This window comes from Myodes glareolus, chromosome 27 (genome assembly GCF_982192425.1).
Source record: "Myodes glareolus chromosome 27, mMyoGla1.1, whole genome shotgun sequence".
Taxonomy (NCBI): Eukaryota; Metazoa; Chordata; class Mammalia; order Rodentia; family Cricetidae; genus Myodes; species Myodes glareolus.
The window spans coordinates 4,408,003-4,432,369 of record NC_142052.1 but is presented as its reverse complement, the minus strand read 5'-3'; the positions used below and the strand labels follow the sequence as shown (position 1 = coordinate 4,432,369).

The following is a 24,367-nucleotide window of genomic DNA, read 5'->3' as shown; positions in this document are numbered from 1 at the left end:
GAAGTCCAGTAATAGTTTCATTAGCAATTAAATTTGTTGCTATGAAAATGGATTTTGATAAGTGTCTTTAATTATGTGTACATATGAGAATCTTTGAGTGGGATTGTGGACATGGCAACCACTGCTATTAGAGTTAACAAAAAGGCCAGAAGAGGCAGGGCTTTCCTTGGAACTGGAGTTACAGTTGTGAGCCACATGGAATGGGTCATGAAATCTGAACTCAGGTCCTATAAGAGCATATGAGATATGAGCCAGTAAACGGCTTCTCCAAACTCAGATCTTTATAAATTTTAATTGAAGGAAACATTTAAAAATTGTATTGCTTCTCAACATGTAATGGATGCATTGCAGATTTTTGAAACTTCATTACACTTCCAAAATTTAAAACTTTAAAACTTGAAAATCATTGCTAGGTTTGTAGTTGGGGGATCATTTGCTTTACATCTAATATCCATTTATGAGTGAGTACATACTGTTTTTGTTTTTCTAGGTCTGGGTTACCTCACTCAGAATTTTTTTTCTAATTCTATCCATTTGTCTGCAAATTTCATGAAGTCATTGTTTTTTACAGTTGAGTAATACATTTTATTTATCCATTATTTAGTTGAGGGGCTTCTAGGTTGTTTTCAGGTTCTGGTTATTACACATAGTGTTGTTATGAACTTTGTGGTATGATTGAGTATCCTTTGAGTATATGCCCAAGAGTGGTATCTCTGTGTCTTGAGATAGAAACATGAATCTCCCTGGGAAGGGGAATTAGTTGAGATCTCTTGGGTGAACTGGGGATAAAGAAGGGTGGTAAAGGGGAGGGGAAGGGAACAGGAGGGAACAGGATGATCAAGAGAGGGAGGGATAAAGTGGGAGAGTAATGAAAGAGATATCTTGACTTAGAGAGTCACTATGGGGTTAGTGAGAAACTTGGTGCTAGGAAACTCTTAAGAATCCACAAGGATGACACAAGCTAAGTCTCCTAGCAGTAGTGGAGAGCGTGCCGGAACTGGTCTTCCCCTGTAATCAGACTGGTAAATACTCTGCTTCCCATTCCTAAAATAATCTCTTATTTCAAGATAAAAATATTTTAATTTTGGTTTATATCCATAAGTGATATTTTTGAACTTGTTTTTCTTGAAGACAGCTGAGTTTGGAATGAAGGGTATCATCTTCTTTGAACTTGAATCTTATAAAGTCATAGATTTTTTTTGTATACTGAGTCAGTAGATAGTCTTATCAAACCATAACTTTAAAATGGAGGTTTGAATTGAAATTTCATTTAGTTACCCTCTAGTGCTCTTAAACTGTATTTTATTATCCCATATACACCTCGCATAAAACTTGGAGATAGCACCAAGTCATGAAAGTTGTACTTCCTCAGAACTCCCAAAGCCCAAGTCATTTCCCAATTCAGTTCTGATCCCTGCATCAGGAAAGTGTAAATAAAGCTAAAGTGGAAGTCCCAAAAATGACAAAAAAAAAAAAAACCCGCAAAAAGGCACAACAATCATGAGTTAGACAAAGATCCATTCTTATTACAAGGCAGGCCAAGGATTTGAACTCATATTTTATTGATATTCTATAACATTATAAAGTTCTAACAACTTTCAAGAAACTGAAACTTGTGGGTCAGAATCCTTGACTCTGTTGATCCCAAATCCATGATGTAGAAGCCCAAAATGTCACAGGGGCAAGAGAAAGGGGACACTGTTTTTATCATGGTCCATAAGAGGACGAAAAGACACGGAAGCAAGAGATTTTTGAAGGCATATGCCACTCATTTACTTCCTCTAATGAAGACCAAACTTCTGCAGTCTTAAGAAACTCACAAATGGGACTGGAGAGATGGCTCAGTGGTTAAGAGTATTCCCTGCTCTTCCAAAGGCCCTGAGTTCAATTCCTGGCAACCACATGGTGGCTCACAACCATCTGTAAAGAGGTCTGGTGCCCTCTTCTGGCCTGTAGACATATACACAGAGAGAATATTGTATACATAAGAAAGAAGTAAGTAAATAAATAAATAGAAACTCACAAATTAGTACCACAAGACTGTGGAGACATTACACGTCCCACCCACAATGACTACCATTTGAATATTTTGCAGTGAAACTTTCTAAGACCATTGCCAGTATTATATTAAAATACTAATAAAATAATCCTACTTTTCTACTATGTATATCAAAGAGTCTCCATAAAAATCTCAATTAGGATAACACATGAACACAACCTTAAAACAATTCTGAAAGATGCAAACGTTTTATATTAAAATGTCATTGACTGATTGTTTTAAAATACACCAACAAAGGACTTTCCCACTTTAGTGTATCCCATAACTTAACAAAGAAATGTAACTGTTTGAAATAGTAAGTTTACAGTGTATATTCAGGTTTTAAGGTTATCCAACAGACTTCAAGGCACTCAACTTACATCATTGTCTCCGAATTCAACTCTGGATCAAGCATGTCTCCCAAGTCAAATCTCACATCTGTAAACATCCCTAACTCTTGACAGTCTATCTGGCAGCTATACTCCCCATGTAAAATCAAACATGACATTACCTACTCTGGTGAGGGGACTATAAGATTTACTTTTTTATGTCACAGCTAAAAGAAGTTTCTGCTATTTAAAATACTATTTATCATTTTCTTAAAAATATGATGTATTCATTCAGAAATAAGGAAATATAATCAAAACTATTTTAAAAAATTAACCGAATAGAGTAAATTACAATTGACTGTGATAATGGGAGAACATGAGCATATGTAAACAAGGGGTAAATTGTCATATGTATTCACATACAAAAAGATATATCCATGTATATGTGCATTCACATATATTTGCAAGCATATTTTTATATGTACATTCACACATATTACTTAAAACACTTTAGGAATATTTTAAATGATCTGAAAAATTAGGTGGTAAATAAAAAGAAATAAGAAAAAAGATAGAAATTTTAGAAATATAAATATCATAATTTACACATAAAATATGCACAATTTACAAAACAAAAAGATTGGAAAATTCTCACAGAATATTACCAAACCGGACAAAGCACATCTAAAAGATGAAATGCAGAGGCTATGCTCAAGAAATTAGAGTGTGATAACAGAAAAACAGGAAATGAGAACATTTTCCAGAAAAGTATTTCTGAATGTGGAAACATAAGATTTCTAATCACACTCTTGAATTCACACTCTCAAGTACACATATTAATTCAAAAGAATGCTTATAGTATATTTTAGGAAAATTAAATATAAAGGGGATGATTGTGCACAATAAATATAACAAATTATTTTAGTTTCGAAATTATAAAGCAGACACTGAGGGCAAGGCTATTTTTGCAATTAAATTTAGAAAGAGGAGTAGACTTCTGGCTGCTTGGCCCTTAAGAATTATCTGGACTGATGAACCCACAGAGGGTTGAAGGGGAAAGAATTTCATTGCATTCGTATTTATTTCAGAACGTGAAATTGGTAGATCAAATTACTTCCTCCATCCTTGCAAATACTCTGAACATGAGCATCTTTGTGATCTATAGTAGGGATCTAGGAACTCAGTTTGGCAGGAGGCATAGAGAGACCAATCAGTCAGACATGATGCTAACACAATAGCTGGCCGGAGACGTCCATAGACTACGCCAATTGACAGGTAACACAGCAGCCACAATCTTACATATTCCTGGGCATCCTGAGGCTTCAGCAGGTAAAAGGAAACACAAGGAGACAAAAGGAAAATGCAGAAATACAAATACACTGAAATTATGCTTCAGACTGTGTCATCAAAGTGAACCTGACAATACAATATGATAAACCAAAATGCATACTCATGTAACTGGGAACTCAATAGCTTTGAGCTATAGCATTGAGTTTTTAAGCTCACTTTTATAAGTGAATGAAACAATTCTAGATATCAGTTAAGTATGTGTATATTCACCTCAGATAAAAACTTCCCCAAGTCTTGCCACTGTTTAAGGACCATATATTCAAGTACATAAGCCTGTGGGGAATATTTCTTTTCTTTTCTTTTTTTTTTTTTTAAATTCAAGTATCCGAAAACACTCTTTCCACTTCCTCCCCTCCTCCCAATACCCTCCCGCTCCCCCCACTCCCTCTCCTCCTCCCTCACCATTCCCAAGAGCAGTCAGGGTTTCCTGTTCTGTGGGGAATCCAAGTTCCTCCCCCCTCCCTCCGGGTCCAGGAAGATGAGCATCCAAACAGGCCAGGATCTCAAAAAGCCAGTCCATGCAGACGAAACAAGACCCAGTGCCATTGTCAATGGCTTTTCAGTCTTCGTTTGGACCTCGGGGGCTCAGTCAACCCCCCATGTCAGCCACATTCAGAAAATCCGGTTTGATTAAATGCTCGTTCAGTCCCAGTACAGCTGGCCTTGGTGAGCTCTCATTAGATCAGTCCCCTTGTATCAGTGGATGAATGCACCCTTCGCGGTCCTGGCTTCCAGTGCTCCAATGTGGGTCTCCGACTCTATCTCCATCCATCGTCGGATGAAGGCCCCCTCTGATTTTGCTTTCCTTGCTCACGATCTCCCTCCCTCTTCTTCTCATTTGGACCTAGGGAGTTAAGTCCAGTGTTCCAATATGTGTCACTGTCTCTATCTCCATCCATCGCCATATGAAGGTTCTGTGGTGACATGCAAAATATTCGTCAGTATGGTTATGGGCCAAGGCCAGTTCAGGCACCCTCTCCTCTGCTGCCCAGAGTACAATCTGGGGACCAGCGGTAAAAAACAATGACATCTTGAATTTTGCATGCAATGGATGGAAATAGAAAATGCTTTACTGAGTGAGGTAACTCAGACCCAAAAAGAGGAATATGGTATGTACTCACTCATAAGTGGATTCTAGCCATAGTCAAAGGTCTGTGAGTCTATAATTTGTGATCCTAGAGAAGCTAAATAAGAAGGTGAACCTGAAGAAAAGCATATAGTTATCCTCCTGGATATTAGAACTAGGCAAGAGTGCCAGGCAAACTTGGGTGCATGGGGGATGGGGAGATGGAAGTAGGGGAAGATGGTTAGGGAGAGGGGAGAGGGGGAGGATTGGGGATGGCTTGGGGGAATGGGGGGGGGAGGGAGGAAGGATGGTTCTGGGAGCAGGGAAGTTTATATCTCAACTAAGGGAGCCATTTTAGGGTTTGCAAGAGACTTGATTCTGGAGGGGTTCCCAGGCCCAAGGAGTGGGGAATATTTCATGTCCAAGCCATAATACAGCTTTGAATTTTATTTTTCTTTATGTGGACATTTATTTTTTCCAAGATCTTGACTCATTCACAAGACTCCCCTGTTCTTTTCCAATAATCGTTTTCACTATTGTCAAAATCAGTTAGCTGTAAGGGTTTGTAAGGGTTTACTTTTATAAGGCCTGTATGTACTCTTGATCAATGTGTCTTTTTTATGAAAATACCATGCGTTTGGAGGACTATAGTAGATTGTGAAGTCAGGAAGCTTCATGTGCTTTGTGAATTTTATTTAACATGGATTTGACCACTTGAGACTATTGAGGTTCTATATAATTTTATATATAAAATTATATATAAATTATATATGTATATATATATATGCTAATTTTACAGTTAGCTTTTGGACCCTAGTGAAGAATGCCATTTTTACCTTCAAAGGGAGTCTATTGAACATGTAATGTGCCTTGGGTAATATTGAGATATTAGCAGGATTTTATCTTCCAAGACATCAACAAGCCATGATATTCCACAGCTTTAGGTCCTCTTTGATTTCTTTTATCATTGTTTGAAAATTTCAGTTGTAGAGACATTTCACCTCTGGATTAGCTATCTTTGTCACGACTGTGACAAATACCTGGAAGAATCAACTGAAGGGAATGGAGTGTATGCTTTAATTCCTTCTTTGAAGGGATACATGCATAAAGGCATAGAAGGCATGGAAGCTGGGAAGTTCTTACTTTATGATGACAAGAGCCGTTTTCTCACTTTTGAAAGACTGGTGGAAACTTTGGAAGGTTTTTTATCTGTAAGAATGTGTTTAAAGGTGGTTACAGTTTTATCCCCTTTATAATTTGGACACATTTTTCTTTTCTTACCCCAGTTTTATTTGTTTTGGCTCAAGATGGGGACATATTTATGTTGTTTGCTACACTGGCATTTTGTCAAACTGTTTATTAAATATATCTATAGATGTGTTCTCCATTCAGCCTTGGTCAGATAAGCTTTGTTTTCCAGTGGGTAGTAGTTAATAGATTCATAACTCTTCACAGTACTGAAAGTAAGCACACGTGACTGCTCAACTATAGATTAGACACCTACATCAACCCTTCCACACCAAGTGTCAGGTAGAAGTGTCATTATAGAAGGTGGGAAGGCAATGTAAGTGCCTGCGGATGGGGAAGGACATCGGGAAGTCTTCCGGACGTAATAAGGTTGTTGCAGCAAATGTTTACCTACACAACACCAACCCAAGCTCAAGTCAACTAAAAACTCATGCAGAGTGGTAAGGGAATCCTAAGATTCCACCCTCAACTGAGGAGCTATTGAACACTTTCAGAAGAATTTATTTCTCTAGTGTTGCACTGTGTGTCTTCTAGGGATGTGGTGTGTGGAAGAGCCATAGGCTTGCTACCAGTTTCTCTAAAGTAGAGGCAGCTGTAGGTCCTTTGTGAGCCCTTGCCACGTCTCTCTTCTTCTAAATATCACTTGCAACTGTGTTGCTCCATCCTATTCAGAAGCTAGCTTATTAAATAGATGGCCCTAAATGGCAAATGGCTTTTACTTTTTGATATCTTAGTCTGGCATGTTGTGAAATGAACTTCTTGGTGTTTGGAATTTGTCTTTTCCTTGTAGCTAGAAGACATGTCCTTCAATATAGTTCTCTAGATAGTCGTGTGACTTTTCATGAGAGATTTAATTCAGCAAAACAGTGCAGTGAACTTTGTCTCTCCAAGTTGTGTGCTCAGAGCAGGCCTTCTTGAGATTGTTTCTAACACTGTGCTGTGCTTGTATTGTGGGAAGAAGAGAGAACTTGCCTACCAGCCGAATGCTTTCCAGAGGGCAACCCCTTCTCTGTTAGAATGCTTTGTGTACCAGGCTATCTTTTCCCGAGTACCCTGTTCCTCTCAAGCCTTCCCAGTGTGGCAAACCTTGGAAATACTGCTGATCTCCTGTTGTTTATTCCGTCCATAAGACAAACGGGAAACCTGTGATGCCTTCTTCATCCAAGTTCTCTACTTCCTTTACATCCACTCTTGCTAAAGTATATGTGTCTAAAACGGTGCCATATGTTTAGTTCGTCAGATGTGCCAGACGCTAAGATTCTCACATAGACTTGTACTTCTGAGGTGTCAATCGTCTGTCTTTCCGCTTAAGATTATATCATTAGACATTCTCTCTATTTTTTTCATTTAGTCATGCTAACAGTCTGTTATTTTATTTAAAACATTTTTAATTTACTTTTTAATTAAAAACAATCTTTTTTGTTCTTTAAAGACCATTTTTCCGTCTCATTGATTGTTTAAATTGCATATTTTGTTCCCATTTTATTTATTTCTGCTCCAATTTTGTAGTGGTTTTTCTTCATGAATGTCAGGTTTAGTTTATTAGTAGTAATCTAATTTTCTGAGATGTTGCAATGTGCCACTTATTTTGAATATTTCTACTTGTATAATACAGGTATTGACTGCTATAAACTTCTTACTACTCCTTTCGATGTATGTCATTGTTTTGGTATTTATTTGTAATATCAGATGCATTCATTTCTTTCACTGTTTTAATATTTCCTTCTTAATTTGCTCTGGATATGTGACCGTGGTATGTGCATACACAAGTTTTCTGAAAGCTCATGAAAATCAGGTTGCTTATCATTTTCAGGGAAGGGGAAGTACATTACGTCAGAATTACTGGTTGGTTTGTGCCTATTTTCCAAAAATTCTCAGAAGTAAGCTTCTTCCCTCTGAGGTAGCATCATAGTGGTAGATGTCCATGTCGGCTGGAATCCACCCTGGGCGTGTCACTGTGTGAATACTGTATGACAATCTGAATTTTCTTTCCCCACATACAGCGTCACCAGAATATACCAGGAGAGTACCTACAAAGATTCTCAAGAGCAAGGTCTAGCTTAGAAGCCTCAAAGACAGTTGCAAATGCCCATGGATCAGCATTGCAAGTTACTGCCCGGTTTTCAACCAATTCATCATAGGTGAGTGAGCCTAATCTACTATTTCATAGTTATAGCCATCCAAGTCAACAAAATACATCAAAAATGAGCATACACATAGTCTGTCAAAACCACCCCAACAAGTTCTAAGTCCTTGAACAGAACCTTTGTTTACCCACAGTAAATAAAGGTGTGGGGTGTTTTGTTGTTGCTTTTTGTTTTGTTGTGTACCCCTCTGTGTTACCTAAAACTAGGCTAGTATTTGTGAAAGTACTTACTTATTTTCGTCACTTAGGCCCATGATAAGTCTGAATTTCACTGATTAATGACTGTTGAATTTGGGGTACACCACAGCTTATACTGGAACATAGAATGGCAAAGACTAAGCACCAATCATTCCTCACGAGAACACAAGCCCTTGTCTCTTTTCAGAACAGTTCTAGACCCTTATCAGTATTGACCTAGGGTTGACATTCATACCTAAAACTGAAGTGCATGTTCCATGGGTGTTTCTGTTACCCATCAACTTCTGTAACTATGTTTTAGATGTTATTAATAGTTTTGAGAATTGCTTTGGAAAATGAAACAGTGGTGAATATATTCACTGTTTGGTTTTAAAGTGCATAAAAGAAGTCGACTTAGCTGTATACAGAGGAAAAGGACACAGAGGAGCCTGGCAATGCAGAGAGAACAATCCAAATCAACTTATAGTATCCAAAAAATAAAGGGAGATGGCAGACTTTCAGTAATGTCAAGAATTAATACACAAGTGGATTTTCTTAGAAGAATAGATGAAGGAATAACCCCTTGATAAAAACACCCAGGTTTGGTGTCTATAAAATATGCTATTTTCATGAAAAAAAAAACTGGTTTAAACTCGAGGGAATGCTTTTGTTCTGTAGAAATAGATGTACCTTCCCATATGCCTTTATAAATTGCTTCAGACTGGTTTTTTTTCTTTATTCAGAAGCTGTGTCTGTGCCTTGGAGAACAAAGTCAAGGTCATTATTGCTTCCCACATAAGTGAAAATTATAGGTTTCTATTCAAAAGGCAAAGCCCTCATTTTAAAAAGATGAATTGGGAAGTACTTTAATAAGAATTTGAGGTGATTAAAGCACTTAACATAAATCTTAAAAAAATTTCTTAGATGACTCTAGGGCGAAGAATCTTAATTTAATTGCAAAAGACACATAATTCACTCATTAACTGTTGCTTAAAGCTTTCAACTTAGCAATAACTAAGGGTTAATAATAGTGGCTTAATATATGTAGTACCCGCTTAAGTCAAAACATATTATATGCTGTGGAAATGCTCAGTTGTTAATGTATCTGCCATGCAAGCATGAGGAACTGATTTGGGATCCCTAGAACATATAAAGAAGACAGGCACAGTCATGCTTTTCTTTGACCCCCAGCTATATTGAACACTCACAGCTAAATCCTTAGAGCACTCACCAACTAGTTCTTCTAGCCACTGTGTGACCATGTGAATCCCGGAGAGACCCTGCCTCAGAATAAAAGGTGGAGAGCATAGAGGAAAATACCTGATGTCCATCTGTGGCCGGTGCAACCATCGCGTCAGTGCATGTACTCATACACTCGCACACACAGAGAGTACACTTATACACATACCATAAAAGAGAATTACTCTGAATTTGCTTTATGTGGACAATGTTAATGTGCTACAGTTTTACTTCATTTGAGAATAAGAAGTAAGTTGATAGATTCACCAACTAATTCAGGCTTCACCTATTTAAGTGGCTTCAGTTTAGTAGTAGAATAGATATGAACACTAACTCTTCCAGTGGAATATGATTCTGTGCCTTTATCAATAAACTTTATGGACGCACCTATCTGGAGTTGTAGAATTGGTAGTGTGTAGCTCTGCCACATCAGTCTTAGTGGGAAGGTTCTGTCTGAGCTCTGAATATACTGCCTTTCAATACAGTTGCAACTTCCGGCGGAGGGATTTGTAATATTTGCAAAACACCTAATTAATGATTTCTCCAAATAGTTATGAGATATTATGCTTTTGATGGGATGTCAGCCCGTCTAGCAGAATACAATTCCACTTTTTAAAATTACACTCATTTATCTAGCATGAGTTTGTGGATTAGCATGTGTCAGCTAACGGAAGTGTAGCAATCAGAGAACAACTTGCCTTGCAATATGGGTTTCTCCCACAACGTGGGTTACGGGGATGGAACTCAGGCTGACAGGCTTGGTGGTAAGTCCAACATACTGTGTTACCTTCCAGACCTGTGACACACACACACACACACACACACACACACACACACACATGCGGGGGGCCATCCTGACCCGCAGGAATGAACGCCACCAAAAACGAGAATTCCTTCTCTGGTCACATCTTTATTTGGAGCATTCCCTTGAGGAAAATTGGGGGAAGGGACGATAGAGCAGGGATGAGAGAAAGCTTAGAGAGAGAGCGTTGGGCCCCGAGGCAGCTGCTTTTAAACGGTGGAGCGGCTTGAACGCTGTCCTGATTGGTTAATGCCATTCTGCTGGTCTGAGCATGTGCAAGCAAGGGTGCAGGCAGGGGTGCTCAGCCCCACATGGCTACCTCCAAACTGCAGGACCACCTGTGCCTCCAGGTGGCTCCCAACATCTCCCCCTAATTATTGTCTTTAAGAGCAATAAGGCAAAACTATTTTCCAATCTGGTCCCCACCTAGACGCAGCATGCCAAGGATATCTCTGCTCCCACCCATCTCCAAGGAGGGAGAAAGGCAGAATAGAGTCAGTCAGAAAATTGTTAAGAGATAAGAGGTTGCACAGGGTGTTGCTCAAGTCGATGGTGTGAAACAGCTGCTCTTGGCACTGCCCAGAAGGTCATCTCTGCTGTCTCCGCACGAATCTTCCACAGCAGGACACTCAGCATCCACTGGGTCGTCTTCTTTATCTCTCTGGTCGGTCTCGCTGGCATCCAGATGTATGTCAGCATTCCTAGAAAAACATAAACAAAACTCTCCTCCCAAATTAACATTTAAGAGTATTAAAAACTCTCAGTGTAAAAATTCAGCACAATCAGTACTGGAAGTAGGCTGGTTTTGAACTTAGAGATCTGCAGGTCTCTGTTTCAAAAAGCAAATCTTGTTTGCCTGTACCAGCAAAATTTTGAATTAAAAATTAAGTGTATAGAATGCAAGAGAAATCCTTTCTCTGGGGGAAGCTGTCACTGGTAGTGTAGTCCCCCTCTATTGTTTAAAAACCAAAGCAGTTGTCATTGGGAATTGAACTCATAACCTTTGGAAGAGCAGGCAATGCTTTTAACCACTGAGCCATCTCTCCAGCTCCCCTATTTAGATGGAAAAACCTCTAGGTAACATTGTTTATTTCATCCGTTGCCAGGGGCAATAGGTAATGATAACCAGGTTGACGCGCCTTTATTATGATAATTAGGACCAGTTCTTTGAGGGAGAATGGACGTCGATCATCTGGCTACTTCCTGCTGACAAAGGGGCGATGTTTGGGGGATAAATGTTTTTATCTGACTGAATTTTTGGCGACAAATGTTTTTATCTGACTAAATTCTTGGCGACCTTGGCTGAGGGCGGCGGCAGCAGCGGACAGCGGCGGCTGCCACAGCTCCGCCTCTGAAGCCCATAATGGCGCGCTCTGCATGGCCCAAAGGCATGGCTCCGCCCCGGGCCGTGCGCGGGCTCGCCGTTTCACCTCAGGCAATGAACTCGCACCGCCGGCTGTGAGCCTTTTCCAAGCTCCGGCGAGGGGGGGCATCCGCCCACCCGTGGAGGGGCTTCTCCTGCCCGGTCCGCCCGCGCGCAGAGCCCCGTTCTCTGGGAACTCACCTCCCCGCTCGCCCATGTTGCTATGGAAACACAGTTTTTCCGCAGAGCCGATTCAGCTCCTCTTTGCCTTCTATGGCGCCGCTGCTCACCACGCAGCTTCCGCCTCACGCCTGTAGTCCCAGCTACTCGGGAGGCTGAGACAGGAGGATCGCTTGAGTCCAGGAGTTCTGGGCTGTAGTGCGCTATGCCGATCGGGTGTCCGCACTAAGTTCGGCATCAATATGGTGACCTCCCGGGTTTCAGCACCAGTTGCGGGGGGCCATCCTGACCCGCAGGAATGAACGCCACCAAAAACGAGAATTCCTTCTCTGGTCACATCTTTATTTGGAGCATTCCCTTGAGGAAAATTGGGGGAAGGGACGATAGAGCAGGGATGAGAGAAAGCTTAGAGAGAGAGCGTTGGGCCCCGAGGCAGCTGCTTTTAAACGGTGGAGCGGCTTGAACGCTGTCCTGATTGGTTAATGCCATTCTGCTGGTCTGAGCATGTGCAAGCAAGGGTGCAGGCAGGGGTGCTCAGCCCCACATGGCTACCTCCAAACTGCAGGACCACCTGTGCCTCCAGGTGGCTCCCAACACACACACACACACTTGACTATGCCAGCTGGCTTCACTCTATTACAAGTTCATTCCTGAAGCTCCTCTTATAAACTACAGATGAGAGAATGTGAAAGCCAGCACATTTACTTCCCAGGGCAGCAAAAAGTATTTTAGAACATTTTCCACTAAGGGTATTACTTTTAGACTGGTCTTAAAATAGTAAAATTATTAAATACTTTAAATGATTTAAGCAAGATAGTGTTTTGTTTACTAGGAAGGCTGTTTTTTCCTGATTCATTAAGTTTAATGGGTCAGAGCTGACAGATAACCTGATATTACAGCTCCCTTGGCCATGAAATCCCTAATTAAACAAGGCCTATACTCTTTGCCAAAAAACAAAGAAATCGAGTTGTGCTATCAACATTTGCAAATTCATGTATGATTTTACAGCACGCATTCAAGAAATAGAACAGTATGCTCGGGAAATTCAAACCTTTCTCTTTCTCCCTTATTTATATCAGAATCCAAGTCCATGATCTATACAGATTCTCATGGTGATGGCAAATATGTCAAAGATGGCTATCTTTAACATGTAACTTTACTATTTGATGTGCACCTTTCTTGTCTTCACAATGGAGCCAAAACAAATAGAGGATGTGGCTCATTTATACAGCTGCTATAAAATGAAGATCAAAATAAAGCACTAAAATCATTATGGGAGACTTTATAAATTATACAGTACATTATAAACTTAACTTAAAAGCATGTTCTCCTTTCAAAATAACAAAATTTATTTTGGCTAACACATGACTTCAGGGTCTTAGGAGAGGCTTTTTATTTTTGAAGCCACAAAAATAAGTGTGAAGTTGAAAAAAGAAATTAGAACAGCCTAAATATGTAGAGGTACAAAACAGAGTTCTAAATTCGAAGAGGAGGCAAGGAGGAAGATTGCTCAACAGGCAAGGGTGTTTACTGCCCAGTCTTACTCTCTCTCTGTCACTCTCTCCCTCCCTCCTTTCCCCTCCCAAGTTTTATGGTAAGTATCCCCATTGTAGAAAGAGAAAATTGTCTCCTACAAATTGTGATGAAGACATGTCTCAAAGGTTCTTCATCCCATAAGTTGGATAAAGTATTTGCCATGTGAGTACAAATGTTTTGTTTTTGTTGGCACATTCTCAAAGTTAATGGAGTGTTGGACAAGTGTTCTGGTTCCAGAAAGAATGCAGCAGGTTTAATTAAAGATGATCAGACAGTGATTATTGAAAGGAAGTCACGAAGAAGGATGTTCCCTTAGGTAAACAGTCATTAAAAATGTTCATGGGACTCAAGTTCTTATGCAACATCTTGATATGAATATCAGAAATTTTCGTGTTTAGTTACTTTTTCTTTATTTCTTTTCAGAGAATATACAAGAATAATTCACCGCAATACATTGTGAAAATGAAATAATTGTTTTAAAATTATTAATGACGTTTTAAGAAGATACCTAATACCCTTAACTGAAATGTGTACTTTAGTGCTAGCCAAGTAGTCCCTCTCAAAGTAACATGTGGCTTTAATGTGTTCTAAATGAACTGAAAAGAGTAGAGAAGTGATCAACAGAGATAATTACAGTATTAATGGTTTGCATTGTGTGCCCTGCGGTGTGTTATGTTCTCCTTAGTACCATTTTCTTTGGCAGGTTAGAGAAAACAGCAAAAATTAAAGACTAAAATTAAAGTTCTTCATTTTAGAAATTGCCACATCTTGCAATTCATGTAGTCTATCTCCCCAAACCAATTGATTTTTCCATTTTCTGTCTCAAGTCATTGCACTTTTCAGTCATATCGTCTCAATTTTGTCAGTGTGCCATTGTAAAAAATCAAATATGATTATAAATCTTTAAAGACAAGTGGTAGAGCTTCCTTCCCATCATAATTTTCTAGAAAACACTTGGTAATTTTTAAATTACAAAATTGCTTTGGTATTTTATTTATATTTTAATAAATAAAGCTTTCCTGACTACTGACCAATCAGCGTTTTATTAAACCAATACGAGTGAGAAAACCTTACAGTGTATGAGAGCATTATCCTACAATATTTCCCCTTTTCTTACTACATAAAATACTATGAGATAAAATAGATTATTACACTCTATATTTATTGAGTAGCTTGTATGCTCCCCACACATGTTTTCTGGTCTTCCTTCCCAATGAAAAGCCCAGACTTGGTGGTTTGTAAGACAGTGAAAACCAAGAAAATCGGTTAAGGTTTTGATAGTATTTCCTTACCATTACTTTAGTTATTTTTCTCATTGCTGTCTCATTAATAGAAGCTCCTTACAGGAGTAAGAATTTACTTTGGCCCATTTTCCATAATCTGTTAATACTTTGATAATATCATGCATTTATGAAAATTTTGTTAAAATATGATTATTGTTTCCTTCCATTATTTTTCCTTCCTCAAGATCCTCCAATCGCCCCCTTTGCTCCTTCTTCAGTTTCTGGCCTCTTCTTTTGTCCTCATCACACACACATACATGCATACAGAGATGTGCATATACGCATGTATATATGTACATGCAACATGCTGAGTCTGTTCAGTGGTACTACCATAACACTACTAAACAAGAATAATTCCTAAATTTATACTAGATATTTAATCCTTATACCCACAGGTGAGCATGGCTCTCAACCCTCAATAAAGAAGATTCTGTATCCAACATATTTTGATCATTTTCATGTTTTCTTCTTACTTCCATAGTGCCACTTATACATCTCTTTTTTCAATATCATGTCCTTTTTTGTGATTCATAAGTCCCAGGGGTCCAATCATCATATTATACTTTATAAACTCTTATAATACTTTTGATCCAGGTGTGTTTTTATGGTTTTCCCTCCTCCAAGCTCCCCAGCTCTCCTGCTACTCTCTTACTAATAGTCCCATCTTTCCATCTTTTCATCTCTCATTTTCCATTCATCCTTTGTCTATCTTCCCACCCTTCCTTATCACCTGCTATTACTATTTTAAATATATAATATATATTTTAATATATATTTAATATAATATATAATATTATATATTTTAATATATTTTATATATTATAAAAATATAATATTTTTATATTTTTAGGCTTTATGTACTTAAATTTTCATACTTAAATTAGTTTGTATGCATATGTACATTGTATGCTAGTATCTACATTTAAGTAAGAGCAGCTTTTCTCTTTATGATCTTGCATTACTCCATTTAATATTATACACTCAAATCTATATTTTTTTCCTGAAAATTTCATGATACCATTTTCTTTACAAATGAATATTCAGTGAGGTATTTCTACCACATTGCCATGTGTCAGCAAGAACATTCTGAAGAGAATGCCAATAGTACAGGATCTATCCCTAAGAATTACAGATGGGAATGCAAGAAATAAAAAGCTTTTCCCCAGAGAGAAACTATCAGGAGAGCAAACAGATAGCTCATAGAACTGAATTGTGTTTTGATACAGTTCAGTACATCACAGTAAGGATGCATGGTGAGGCTCAGGGCATAAGCTCTGGGCGTCTCCATAGATCTGGGCCTCTTTATGGGTCTATGAACCAGGAAACAATGTGGAAAAGAAGCAGTGGTAGGATCATAGGCCCCAGGTCTTACCAGCAGTGATGAATTCCTCCAGTCACATTTTACCTTCTGTAGTTTACACAAATTTCCACAAATGTCCCATCGACTCGCAGATGATATTCAAGAACATGAGTCCTATGGGGGACAGTTTGCATCTAAACAGTATTCCACTCCAATTCCCACAACCCGCACATGGCCTTCTCACATATAAAATGCAGTCATTCCTACTTCAAAAGTCCCCATAATCTTAAATGTTTAAATATTGTTTAAAAGTCTGCAGTCTCTTTATAGATACCATGAATCAAAAAGCTTACATCTTTTCAATTTATAATGCCTTGAGTAAGTATTCCAGAAAGGAGGAATAGGGTTATAGAAAGGAAAGATCAAACCAAATCAAGACTTTAATCAAGCAGCTACAACACAACCCATGCCGATCCAGGTCTAAAGTTCTGTGTCTGAGATGACATCATCAATGGTCCAGGTTGGTTCCCTGTGGCAGTTGTGACATATTTCTTGTGTTAGCTTCTGTTAGTGTCACTGCAATCATTGGTAGATGTCCTATGGTTCTTGCGTCTCTGATACACTAGAATCTCTATTGCTACATAGGCTTCACCTTCACAATTCCATTCACATCCCTTTCATGAGTTCCATTCTGGAAATTTGATTCTACTACAAATTGCCTATCCCCAGGACCTTCTGGAACATTGGTCTATTTGTCTATAACCTTATATTTGTATGCTCTGACATCAGCACGCATTAAAAATGCCACAATCTTGAGATTGGGCATGACTCCCATGTGCCTGTAGTAGCTTGTGTTCTTTGGAGGATGGATTTGGGAAAGCACAACTTAGTGGCCCTACATAAACAAGATTCCCCAAAGACTCTGTGGTGTAGGAGGTCTTTCTGTCTTTGTGTTGCTTTCATTGGTTAATAAAGAAACTTCTTTGGGCCTGCTGATAGGGCAGAACGTAGGTAGGTAGAGAAGACAGAATTAAATTCTGGGAGGAAGAAAGCAGAGAAATACAGATACCATGGATCTGCCGAAGACAGATGCTGAGAATTTTACTCAGTAAGCCACTGCCACGTGACGATTCACAGATTAATAGAAATGGGTTGAATTAAGATGTCAGAATTAACCAATAAGAAACTAGAGCTATTGGACCAAACAGTTACTTAATAAATACAGTTTCTGTGTGATTATTTCGGGGCTAAGCTAGCGGTGCAGCCGAGACAAACAAGCAGACCCTCTCCTTGCCACAACTCTGTTTAGTCACAGTCTTTTCAAATGACTAGACTCTGCCTTATCAACTCAGAATATAAGCTGACAGAACCATGTAAGGATCGGAAATATCAGCTTAGCCTAGCTCTTTCTGGGCTGTATCAGCTAAATTGCTGGTCATTAGAAAGCTTGCAGTGGAGAAAGAGAAGTAATAGAAGCCATGAAGATCTTGAGGTTATTAATATGCATAATATAGACCAATAAATATTTCTGGGTTTTGCCTCTCATGGCACGTATGACTTACCCACTTACTATTATTATACACTTACATAATTGCAAAATTATTAAAAGTATTTTCATTTTCAAGATTTGCAGGACTTTGAAGCTGTACTTACAGTCCTAGTACTATTTGCTATTTGATTTTTTTATAGTTTCTCTTTCTCAAGTCAAAATTTAAAAGAGACTCTGATTGCTGGCCAGAAAATAGAGTAGTTAACAATGAATCACTTGACCACTGGACAAATACATCCATTTTGACTGCCAGCTCTGGCTGTGAGCAGAACAAGTTATTCTAAATTCTTTTCAAAGTGAATGTGAATGGAAAATAGAGGAACCATTATCCTAATTCAAAGTAAGAATGTCTATTATCAACTATTGTATATAGGCTGATTGCCTAGCCTTCTGTGTTTCAATCTGTCAAAATTTACACAACATGCACACACACACACACATACACACACACACACACACACGAATTTGAAACAAAAAGAGTAATATACTCAAAACATTGTATCCAATTGCCAATCAATAGTCAGACTCAGCATTAATCTCATTGCTATTATCGTAATTAAACATGAAAAATAAGTTCTCTTGTAAGGAAACATAATACCCAGTTATGGAAGTTGGGGGCTGTGGCACGGTCTTAGCTTTGATGAGGATGTCATAGTGTGTAACACTGTGGTGAGAAGACATTTAAGTAGACTACATGGGGAAATAAGACATCAAAGAGACAGTTTAATAACAGTGAATTCTGTTGAACTAACCGGGGTTCTATGAAGATTACTTCAATCCTGAGGAATCACTTAGTAACACAAGATTTGTTTCTTAAAGACGGCATTTGCCCTCACTCTGAGAGACAAACTTCCAACACACGAATTCTTGTAAGACAAGCCATAGCACAGTGGTAGATGCCAAAAGATAGTTTTCCTGAATTAGCACTGACGGCTGTTGGGCTAAGAACATCAGGAGCAATTGTCTGATATCAGCAAGGTGGGTGAAAAAAAAAAAAAACCTGAATCAAGAAGGACACCATTGAAACCGATACAAAGAGCTGCTTCAACTTTTGCCTGGCGATCTTGTCAGGCAGAAGTTGGGAGCATGGGGGTAGGGGTGGGGTGGGAAGGGAAGGGGGGGGAGAGAGAAGGGAGAAGGGGAGGATTGGGGAGAGCTTTGGGGAGTGGGATGGTTGAGATGGAGGAAGGTCAGATATGAGAGCAGGGAAGAAGATAGCTTAATTAAGGGAATCATTTTATGGTTGGCAAGAGGCTTGGCTCTATAGGGGATCCCAGGTGTCCAGAGGATGTCCACAGCTAGGTCCTCGGGCAGTAGAGGAGAAGGTGTCTGAACTGACCTTGTACCATAGTCAGACTGATGACTATCTTGAATATCACCATAGAACCTTTTCCTGACAGATGGAGATAGGGACAGAGACCCATATTGGAGCACTAGACTGAGCTTCCAAGGTCCAGTTGAAGAGCAGAAGGAAGCAGAATATGAGCAAGGAAGTCAGGACCTTGAGGGGTTGGTCCTCCCACTGAAACGGTGGGACTGAGCTAATGGGAGCTCACCAAGGCCAGCTGGACTAGGACTGACCATGCATGTGATCAAACCGGACTCTCTGAATGTGGCTGACAACTGGGGCCGACTGAGAAGCCAATGATGATGGCACTGGGATTTGTCTCTACTGCATGTACTGGCTTTTTGGGATCCTAGTCTGTATGGATGCACACCTTTCTAAGCCTGGATGTAGCGCAGAGGGCCTTGGACTTCCCACAGAGCAGGGTACCCTGCCCTCTTTTAGGACTGGAGGGGAGGGTGGAGGGTGAGTAGGGGAGCAGGAGGGAAATGGGAGGAGGGGAGGAAGTGGAAATTTTGAATGGTATTGTTTATAAAGCAATAAAAAAGAAAGAAAAAGAAAAAGAGTTGCTTCATTTGGCCTGTGCCAGCTCTTCCTCCAGCTGAGAACACCGTGACGTTGAAAGGAACAACCCAGTTCTTAACTAGTTCCTGCAATGGAAAGAAAAAGAATCAAAGACCACAGCCAGAGTCTCAGTGAAGTACTTTGTGTACCTGATAAAAACAGCTAATTTTATCCATCGACATGACGCTATCTGTATCCCCTGGGAAGAGTTCCAATAAGGAACTGTCTAGATCAGGTTTTCCAGTAGAAATATCTGTAGGAGATTATGTTGATTATGTTGATAGTTGAAAGAACTGCCCACTGATTGATGGCTCATTCTCCGGTTTAGGTTTGAAAGGGATAAGAGTTCAGAAACAAGCTAAGCCGTTACATAAAGTTAGGATAAAACCTAGACATCCAAAGTCTCAATAAATATTAGGTATTAAAATTTTCTTTTCAACACTTCTATTAACTTGTGTCAATTAATAACAATATTCTGGTTCTTATTATATAGTGATATTATTAGAGAACCTAGCTTAAACAACAAAACAAGTAGTTTTTCAAACTAATAAGTCAAAATAATAAAATAGTAGAAACAATTCTAACAACAAATGAATCATTAATTCATGAGAAATACAAGATAATTACAATATATATTATTTAAAATATTTTTATTCAAAACTATTGAATTTAAAGAGGTGCATGACAATGAAAGAAAAAGTTACTCAATTCTTTGTTGTGTAAAATTATTTATTGAATAAAAGTGCTTATATTTTTCTGAAAAATATAATTGGGACAATGGTAAAATCCATTTAAAAAGAAGCACATAAATGGATAGCAAACTTTTAGTCAAAATAGCTTTCAAAACTCAACTGGACAGCAAAGGTCAAGCATTGAGATTTATTTCATGTAGGAAATATTCAATGGTCCTGGAACCAGCAATCAGTATTGAGTAATATGCTCATAAAATGAGCTAAGGAATCAGTCTCAAATTCTCTTAAAAGAAACTTAACATGTTCATACTTTTTTTTTAAAGTCCTTCTTAAGAAATTTGTTATGCACAAATGGTCAATGTTGTTTGTCACAGAATTTTTATAGGACAAAGTTTTGGAAACATTTTAAATATTTAAAAAGTAAAATAATTTAATAAATTATGATGTTATGGGATATTTGCACACTGTATGAAGGTATATTTCTGTGGTTAGTGTAATAAAAGCTGAACAGCCAATATCTAGGCAAGAGGTATAGACAGAACTTCTGAGCAAACAGAAAGGAAGTAGCAGAGGGCATCTAAGTGCATGGGAGAGATGTGAGGAGAGAGAGGAAGTAAGATGGGGGTGGAGGGTACATGAAAGAATGCATATTCATAGGAATGAGTGAATATAAGTCATAATTCTCCATGCTATTATGTGTGAGCCAGTGACCCAGTGAAAACATCCAACCACATCTAGTAGAGGAATTACGCAATATTTAATATTTTGCTTATCAACTGTTTGCGATAATTCTGTGCAATATGTCTAAAATTAAAATGCTAAGTCAGTCTATGTTCTAAATACCATATTTGGGATTTTCTGTTTTCTTGCATTTTTCAGTTCATAAACATCTTTAAATTATTTCATCTTCTTACTTATTTTGCCATATTATGCAAGTTTCACTCTGGCCTTTTGCCTTCTCTTACCAGGAGATTCTTAGCACACCTGCAAGAGTCTGTATTCATGTAAGGGGATATTCACAAGTTGATCTGTGTGGAGGCTGAAAAAGGCAGGCCCATTTTCCCCTTATCTGATGGTCAGAGAGTCTGGGGACTAATAGGCACAATTGCATCTTCTAACTCAGGAGGTGGTTGCCTGGCCCTTTTTGAAGCTGAGACAGCTGATGTCATCCTCAGGTGGTCAGGATATGCAAATGTGCTTCTGCTCCCTTCTTTTGTAACAATGAGGTGCCCTAGGGAAGGGCAGTTTTCAGTGTAGTGACTGAGTGTACTGTGATTTGGGGCATCTCACTGCCTAGACAATTAAATGTTAATGGTTGGGAGTCTCAGAGTTGACTGTGTGAGTTAACCTGTTGTATCATGTTGTATCATGTTAATGAAATCTTTTGTTACCTTCTACCCCAGTTTATTTTGTGAATAAAAGCTGTGAAAAAAAATAAACACTGGGGGCTAGAGAGATGGCTCAGAGGTTAAGAGCATTGCCTGCTCTTCCAAAGGTCCTGAGTTCAATTCCCAGCAACCACATGGTGGCTCACAACCATCTGTAATGAGGCCTTGTGCCCTCTTTAGGCATGTACGTAGACAGAATATTGTATACATAATAAATAAATAAATATTTAAAAAAAATAAAAATAAACACTGGCGGACTTCAGAGTCTGAGCGAATCCTAAAATACTCTTCCCATACTGTCTTATGTTTTCTGACTTATTATTTTTATGTGCCTTCACAAAATTTTTCTATTCCCACACCCCTACCCTGATAAGAAGTATTTTTGTCGAGGCCAGTCCTCAGCAGTATGGACAGTTTGGAGGGGCTCTATTCAGCCTTCCATTAGGAGAAAAGGAAGGATAAAGATGATGTTGTAGTCTGAGCACATGGAAACCCATCCTGAGTGCAGAAGCTTTAAGAAATTGAATCAATAGCATTTAAGAAGTAGGGACACCGACGCACCATTAAGGCTGAAGAAAGGAATTCCATGAATAAGATTGGTTCCCTTACGGAAGAGGATACAGACATCTACCATTCTTAATATGCCTTTTCTTATAACAAAAGTCCAAATGGAAACCAGCTCTCACAAACAGAAAATATTCTTTAACCATGACCGTCCACTTCCTGGCCTACAGAACAATGAGATATAAGTTGTCCTCATTTACAAATGACATACATGAATAAATGAATAGATAAATAAATAAACAAGCAGACAGACACATGAATAAACATGATGTCATTTATTGTCTTTTGAGATACTGAAGCAAATTTTAAAATATCTTAATATTATCTTTTAGATAATGGAATTGTATATGTATTATTCACTCATTTACAACTTGTTTTACAAAGAAAATGTAAAAGTGCCATAAGAAACTTTCTTAACTCAACTGGCAGAAATTACCCAGGACTAATGAAGCCATGGGTCTTGGAGGAGCCAAAAGTTTATTAAACCATCACAATCTCTCACTGCATTCTAAGTAACTGTCCTTATACCTACATAGAAGTCTAGTCCTCAGCCTTAATCAAGGAAATTTCCCTTCCCAGCAGATGGAGACTATTACAGAAAATTACAACCAGTCAAAATACTGGGTTGGAGAGCCCAGTCCCAACAGATATAGCTACAAAATAATTCTTGCACTGAAAGCTCAGGGAACCTTGCAGAAAAGGGGACAGGAAGTTTGCTATGAGACTGTCTCCCGATAAAGTCTCACCAGCATGACTGCCTAAACACGGGCTGAACAAGAAGAGCAATAGACATGCCGAAGTAGATGAGAGAAAGAGAACAAATCTCCGTCCTTAACAAATAACTACAGGCAACTAAGGGGCGCAGAGAGTGGGAGAAACTGTTTTCCCCGGGGAAGAGAACACCGGTTGGTTATCCAATGCCAAATCGTCAGCTCTAAAAACTACATACATGGAACATTATACAAGCTTATCAGGCTATATTTAGGAATATATGTACAAACACATGTATATGTACATGTATGCATGTAACAATTAATGAAAAAATAACGATGAATTTGAAAGAGAGTAAGAAGTGTTATTTGAGAAAGTTTGAAGAGACTACAGATAAGGGAGAAAGTTTGTAAGTATACTGTAATTTGAAAAATTAAAGAAATTATGGAAAACTAGTGAGTAGAATATTTCTAAATTCTGGCCTGCTTATGTTATTGTCTAACAGCAAGTGAAAAGCATATCAACAACTTTTCCAATATTGTTTCATAGTCTAAATAAAAATGAACATAGCTAAACTTTACATAGCTAAACTTGAATATAGAAAATAAATAGATATTTAAATACACACACAGTGAAATACATATGTGCGTCTCCTTATTGTAAGTATCTACCCTGACCCTTTTCCATGTGACAGGTCAAAATAGTTACTCTTTGCTCCAAAGTCAAATAAGTATCAAGGCATTGTTTATACAAATCCTCCTGGCAGCCTGCAGAATAACCCACACACAAATATAATATAAATAAGCAAACAAATATATTTTCATAGTTTCTATTTATTCTCTCCACTTCCCCCATTCCTGTTCACTGTGTGTGTGCATAAATGTAACATTAATGCATGTATGTTTACTGTTAAATGTTAAAATTGTCAGTTCGTTGTATCTCATTTCAAACTACAAAAACAGTAAGTCTCATATTTTAAATTGGTTATATTTTTAAGTCTCTTACAAAAATACAGTATTAAATATGGCAAGCTGTTTTCTACTATTGTCAGTTCTGCCATTAACCTATTGCAAGCAGTTATTTCTTTTTATGAGTATAAATCTTACCTGTTAAGTAAAGAGTCAGTACAGTCTAGTGCTGTGGGAGCTTCTTCTGCTCCTTCAGCCAATAGCCGCTGAGATACCAGCCCACTGGGGCGTGGTCTCTTTCTCTTTAAAAATCAGTGGTAGCCCTCTCCTTGCTCTTGCTCCAGTGACTAGACTCCTTTCCTGGCTGTCATGTAGGACGGTGTTCTATAAGTATTTCCCCTCAAATAAATAACCCTTTGAATTCAAACTGGTGTGGGATTGTTTCACACATTAGTCTAGGTTAAACCCAGCTATCCAGGCATATTGGATCTCCAGATTCTATACTGTGGGTATACTTACTTGATAAAAAGCCGTCAATTGCTCAGGGATCTGGTGAATGTAACATTTGCATATTTAATTTAAAAAACGT

The 24,367-nt window shown here is 38.5% G+C and overlaps 2 pseudogenes; one reads left to right on the top strand and one right to left on the bottom strand.

Annotated features, from left to right (window-relative positions):
- The window catches only part of LOC125399980 (large ribosomal subunit protein uL6 pseudogene), a 92,717-nt pseudogene that overhangs the window by 34,025 nt on the left and 34,325 nt on the right, over window positions 1–24,367 (top strand).
- On the bottom strand, window positions 11,819–12,008 carry LOC148117582 (Nuclear RNase P; annotated as a pseudogene).